The sequence below is a fragment of the Otolemur garnettii genome, unplaced genomic scaffold (genome assembly GCF_000181295.1).
Source record: "Otolemur garnettii isolate 467f Iridium unplaced genomic scaffold, OtoGar3 scaffold00002, whole genome shotgun sequence".
In the NCBI taxonomy this organism is placed as follows: domain Eukaryota; kingdom Metazoa; phylum Chordata; class Mammalia; order Primates; family Galagidae; genus Otolemur; species Otolemur garnettii.
The window spans coordinates 30,666,054-30,672,308 of NW_003852397.1; the positions used below are offsets into that span (position 1 = coordinate 30,666,054).

At 41.5% G+C, this 6,255-nt stretch overlaps 1 pseudogene; it reads right to left on the minus strand.

The window, feature by feature from the left end:
- Window positions 1-4,038: 4,038 nt before the first annotated feature.
- Window positions 4,039-5,256, minus strand: LOC100964402 (annotated as a pseudogene).
- Window positions 5,257-6,255: the final 999 nt, after the last annotated feature.

Consider the following 6,255-nt stretch of genomic DNA (forward strand, 5'->3'; position numbering starts at 1 on the left):
AAAAAAAAAAATATATATATATATATATATATAGAGAGAGAGAGAGAGAGAAACTATGAAATAAATATCGGTGCAACACTATTAACCAAATGACAGACTTTATTTGAATTTCAAATTTTTTTCCACCTTGAATTTTTTCTCTGCCCCAGGATTCAATCCAGGAAGGATACCATATTGCTTTTAGTTGTGCTATCGCCTTAGTCTTCTTTATACTCTAATAATTTCTCTGTCTTTCCTTTTTGTTTCCTGTGTTACCTTGACACTTATGAAAAGCCCTGGCTAAATATTTTGCAGAAAGACCTTCCCTTTGAGTCTGCCTGTTATTTTCTCACAATTACACTGGAGTTATGTATTTTCAGGACAAATATTGCAAAGATAATGCACCTTTTGTGTTATATCATATTAGGGGTAAAAGATAAACATTGCAACAACTGGTGGATCTGCTACATTGTAACATTTTTAGGGGTTCAGCGTCTGGAGCATGCTAGGCTATTCCTTCTAGAGTGAGAGATGTGGCGTACTTTGCACTTCTTACCCCACATTACTTGATGGGCTACTTCGGATTTTAGCAGCAGTGTGTTTGGATGCTCTGCTCTGGTGTATTTACTAGACGATGACAACCCAAACAGACTGTCTGTTTTTAGTGGGTTCCATAACAAGGAAAGAGTCTGCAGAAAGAGGACGCTATAGTGAAAGGTGGTCTTCCACTTGAGTGTTACGATTATTATGACTTGCCATTGAAAATGCTCCTGGCGAGGAGCTGAGAGTAGAATGGGTTGGAGGATTGGGGAGATGGTGGTCAAAGGATACCAAGTTTCAGCTAGGCAGGAGGAAGTAAATACATTGTTATTTACTATAGTCACCATGTTGCACAATAGATCTCTCTTGGAGACTTTAGTAAATAACAGTGTTCTCATATACTTGAAAGTTGCTAAGAGGGTAGATTTTAAATATTCTCACCACACACACAGAGAAAATGGTAAACATATGAAGTAAAGTATATGTTAATTAGCTTCGTTTAGTCATTCCACAATGCATACATGTTTTAAAACACTATGCTGTACTCCATAAGCATATACAATTTTGTCAATTAAGAATATAACAATGAAAAAGGAAGTGTTTGTGTCAACTCCAGCTTTGCTAATTCACCTTTCTCTGTTTTCACGGCACATTGAATTTACCTCTCTTATTAATCTTCTCTTGGTGTATCGTAATCATTTATATGTCTGTGTATGTCAGGCTAAGCTTGGTTACACTGTGGCAACAACTCTGAGATCTCAGTGGCTCAACACAAAAAAGATTTGTATCTTGTTCGTGAAAGGTCTCCTGGTGCTTGTCCCTCCTGCAGCTGTGTCATTGAGCACATGTGGCCTGTTCTCAGTTGCTTACCCTGGGATTGACACGCATCACTTCTGCTTACAGTTCAGAGGACAGAGCTAGTCAATGGTCCCAACTTAATTGAGATGGAGGGTGAACAGGTAAGAATGCATTTGGACACTTGGTGAGCATGAATTTTCTCTACTGTAACCAATCATACCCTATTGGGCCCCTGGATAGTGAGTGACAATTCTTTCTGATTATTCTTGTTATCATCAGTCACTGGTAAGGGTTCAGAAAGTATTTGGTGAATACCAGCTATTAGCTATTTGTATGAGTGAATAAATGGATGATACAAGATATTCAGCCATGAGTCACTTAACTACAGGGCTACATCCTAAGAAATGTGTCACTAGGTGATTTTGTAGTTGGTCCTTTGTGCAGACATTATAGAGTATATTTATACAACTCTAGATAATGTAGCGTACTGCACACTCAGGCTGTGTGGTATAGCCCTATTGCTCCTGGGCTAGAGACCTGTACTGAGTGTTACTATATTGAAAACCATAAGCAAGTTTAATACAACTTAGATATTTGTGTATCTAAACATAGAAAAGGTACAGTAAAAAATATGCTATAAACGATAAAAATTCCAGGCTTGTATGGACAGGAATGGAGCCAGAGGAGTGGAAGTTACGCTGGGTGATTTAGTGAGTAAATGGTGACTGTGAAGGCCTAGGTCATTATGTATACTACTGTAGACTTTATTTACACTGTATGCTTAGGTTACTCTAAATTTATAAACATATCTTTTCTTTCTTCAACAATAAATTTACCTTTGTTGTAAATATTTTACTTTGTAAACTTAATTTTTTAAAACTTTTTGACTCTTGTAATAACACTCAGTTTTGGCTTGGTGCCAATGGCTCAAGTGGCTAAGGTGCCAGCCACATACACCTAAGGTGGCAGGTTCAAATCCAGCCCAGGCCCGCCAAACATCAAGGATGGCTGCAACCAAAAAATAGCCAGGCGTTGTGGTGGGAGGCTGAGGCAGGAGACTCGCTTGAGCCCAGGAGTTGGAGGTTGCTGTGAGCTGTGATGCCATGGCACTCTACCCAGGGGAACAGCTTGAGGCTCTGTCTTAAAAAAACCCCCCAAAACAAAAAAACACTCAGCTTAAAACATAAATACATTGCATAGATGTAGAAAAATATTTTCTTCTTTTATGTCTTATCCTACTTGCTTTATTTATATTAAAAATTTGAATTTTTTTCTTTTTAAACTTTTTTGTTAAAGCTAAGACATGAATACGCACACTTGCCTAGACCTACAGAGGGTCAGGATCATCAATATCACTGTCTGTCACCTCATCGTCTTGTCCCACTGGAAGGTCTTCAGGGGCAATAACATGCATAGAGCTGTCACCTCCTGTGATATCAGTGCGTTCTTCTGGAAGACCTCCTGAAGGAGCTGTCTGAGGCTGTTTTACAGTTACCCTTTTTTATATAAGCCGAAAGAGTACACTTACAAATAATGATAAATAGTATAGTAACTACATAAACCAGTAACACAGTCATTTATTACCATTATCAAGAATCATGTACTGTACATAATTGTATGTGCTATACTTTCTGTTTCTTTTCTTTTTTTTTTTGTTGAGACAGAGTCTCCCTTTGTTGCCCTGGGTAGAGTGCTGTGGTGTCACAGCTCACAGCAACCTCAAACTCTTGGGCTTAAGTGATTTTCTTGCCTCAGCCTCCCAAGCAGCTGGGACTACAGGCACCTGCCACAACGCATGGCTATTTGTTGGTTGTAGTTGTCATTGTTTGACAGGCTTGGGTTGGGTTCAAACTTACCATCTCCAGTGTTTGTGGCTGGTGTCCTGGCTGCTTGAGCTACAGGTGCCAAGCCTGCTATATTTTTATATGATGGGGAGTGCAGTAGGCATATTTACACCAGCATCACTGAAAATACATGAGGAATGCATTGAACTATGACATTATATTTTTTTTTTAGAGACAGAGTCTTACTCTGTCACCCTCAGTTGAGTGCTGTGGTGTCACAGCTCACAGAAACCTCCAGCTCTTGGGCTTAGGCAATTCTCTTGCCTCAGCCTCCCGAGTAGCTGGGACTATAGGCACCCTCCACAATGCTCAGCTATTTTTTTGTTGTTGTTGAAGTTTGGCTGGGGCTGGGTTCAAACGTGCCACCCTCGGTATATGGGGCTGGTGCCCTACTCACTGAGACACAGGTGCCACCCAACTCATGACATTATAATGGCTATGACATCTCTTGGCAGCAGGAATTCTTCACTCCATTATAATCTTATGGGACTACCATCATACATACAATCCATTGTTGACCAAAACTTTGTTATATGGCCTGTGACTGTATAAACAAAATATATTTTAAGATTAGTTAGAAACTATGGTAATTTTATTATAAGGCAAGAGTTACACGTCTCATATTTTTAAAAACTTACTTTTTTCTTTTCCTTCACTTCTTTCTTTCTTTCTTTCTTTCTTTCTTTCTTTCTTTTTCAGTTTTTGGCTGGGGCTGGGTTTGAACCCACCACCTCCGGTGTATGGGACCACAGGTGCTGCCCCAAACTGACTTTTTTCTAATAATTTTTTAAAAGACTCAATTTTTATTTTTATTTTAAAACCAAAAAACATTTTTTCGTTTAAAAAAGTATTTAGAACACATAAACCAAGGCAACATCTATTCTTTTTTCTCCTCTTCTGGTATGGGATCTGTCGGTGGCTCCTCCACTGTGGCACTGTTGCTCTCTGAGCTGGTGTTGCTATCACTGGTTCCTTCCTCAGCCACGCTGTCGACCCCCTCCTGCCCACTCTGCTTGTCATCAGGAGTTGATGTGCCTTCTTCACCATTCTGCTGGCTCTCTGGGGTTTCTTCAAGGTATGTCTCCTCCGTCTCCACTGCAATGTTCTCCTAGTCTTTCTTTTCCTCAGCTCGGCTCCCCGCTTGCTCCTCCTCGGGGACCACACTGCTCTGACTCCGCTCGGCCTGCTCGGCCGCCTCCTTCTCCCCCTCCTCCTGCCTCTTGAGGGCCTGCTCCTCTGCCTGCGCAATCTCAGCGCGATCTTCTCCATATCCACTTCTACCTTCAGACCGCACAACCTTTTAAGTTCATTGTTAAATGAATCTGTGCTTTCCAGAAATTTCCTCTTCTTTTCTTGATGTCGTTCCTCTATTTGAAGAAGTTCAGCTTCTAGTTTTCACTGATGAACCGTTAAAGATTGGACCTGTCGTTTGAGGACCTGCATAGCTGTTGTGACAACTGACCGAACGTCTGGCACCACCCTCTCACTAAGGATTTCACTAATGAGGCGGTGGTTTCTCTGGAAAGGGCAGTGGCTGTATGCTTCATTGAAAAGCCATCATCATAATCATCTGGATCTTCAGCAGGCTGAAAGCTCATGGAAGGTTCTCCTTTCTCCATGCGAGTCTGTCTCTGTCGACTTTCTTCCTCTAAAGCAGCTTCTGCACGACTTTCTGCATTTATGTAAGCAGGTACGCGGGGGAATTATGATAGGCCTTCATAGATTCATTGTACTCTATCTTTTCTGCTTCGTATTCGTTTAAATATTCTTGTTTCTCTTCATCAGTGAGATCTCGCCACACGCCACCAACAATCTTGCCAATCTCCCACAACTTTAGGTCAGGGTTAGAAGCCTTTACTTGGTCCCAGACCTTTCTGCTGTACCTCATGTAGGGCATTAGTGGCTTACCTGGTGGCTTTAGGGGTTTTGGAATCGTAATACCAGAGGATGCCGTGACCCGGCTGTTGGTGCCCGGGTTCCCTCCCAACCTGTAGTTGTTGTAGGCGAGATGACTGTATGGACTGTATCCCACAAACCCTGGTGTGCTGGGCATTTGTGTTGCAGGAGCTGGGGCATAAGATGGTCTTTTTGACATTTTGGAAGATTAAGTTCTCAATTCCTTAAGAATGAATTTGAGACACCACGGGCAGAAAAAGCCAAGACTCAATTTTTAATTGGAGAAGACAACTTTGTCTATACCTGTCAAGTAAAACATAGAAACTTTTTCTTAACCACTTTATTTTACTTTGAAAAAAAATGTTTACTGTTCTGCCTTCTTTTCTAAAACCGTCCACATGATCTTTCCCTATTATATAAGCCAAAATATCTTTATTGTATAAAACTTCAAGCATATCAAAAAATGTAGGAGGAAATAAAATTTGGCTGGACTTTCATCATTTTGTTTTTAACTGTTGCCTCTTTCATATGTAATTGTGTTCATAACACGTGCATGTTTGACGTGTGTGTTGAAAATATTTATTAAAAAAACTGGAAAGAATGTGAAGAGGCATAGCTTAGGCAGCACCTCAAATCCTCCTGGCCTTGACTCTTTCTGAGGCCCTTGGCCACCTTCTACTGTGGCTGCTACTGGGTAACCAGATGTGTAAGGGCTCCACCACCTTCACAGAGGCCAAGTTCTACAGTCCCTTCCTTCCTGCCCACACTTGGGTGCCTCTCACCTCCCACTCTTGGCTTCCCTCTTGCCTCTGAGGTGTGTTGCATGAGACCATGAGACCCAGTGAGAAGGGAAACTTCTCACTAATCAGGTATGAAAGTCGTAGAGTAAATTCTTCTTCTGGAGGCAGATTGTCCTGGTGTACAGCAGTTCATTCATCTTCCTGAGAGACAGCTTCATGAGATCAAGCAATCAGTTGTGCTTACCACGTGTGATCGCCAGCTCAGAAATACGTCCTTAGGCTGACTTAACCTTCTTGCTTTGCCTCACTTTCATTCACCTTACTCCTGCTCCCTGAGATTGCACTTTGAAAAATTAATAGCATGTAAGCTTCAGCTTTAAGCTCTGGGTTTTGGGGTGCCCAGCTGTAGCAGGCTTCAGCTTCAAGCTCTGGGTTCTGGGGTGCCCAGCTGTAGCAGG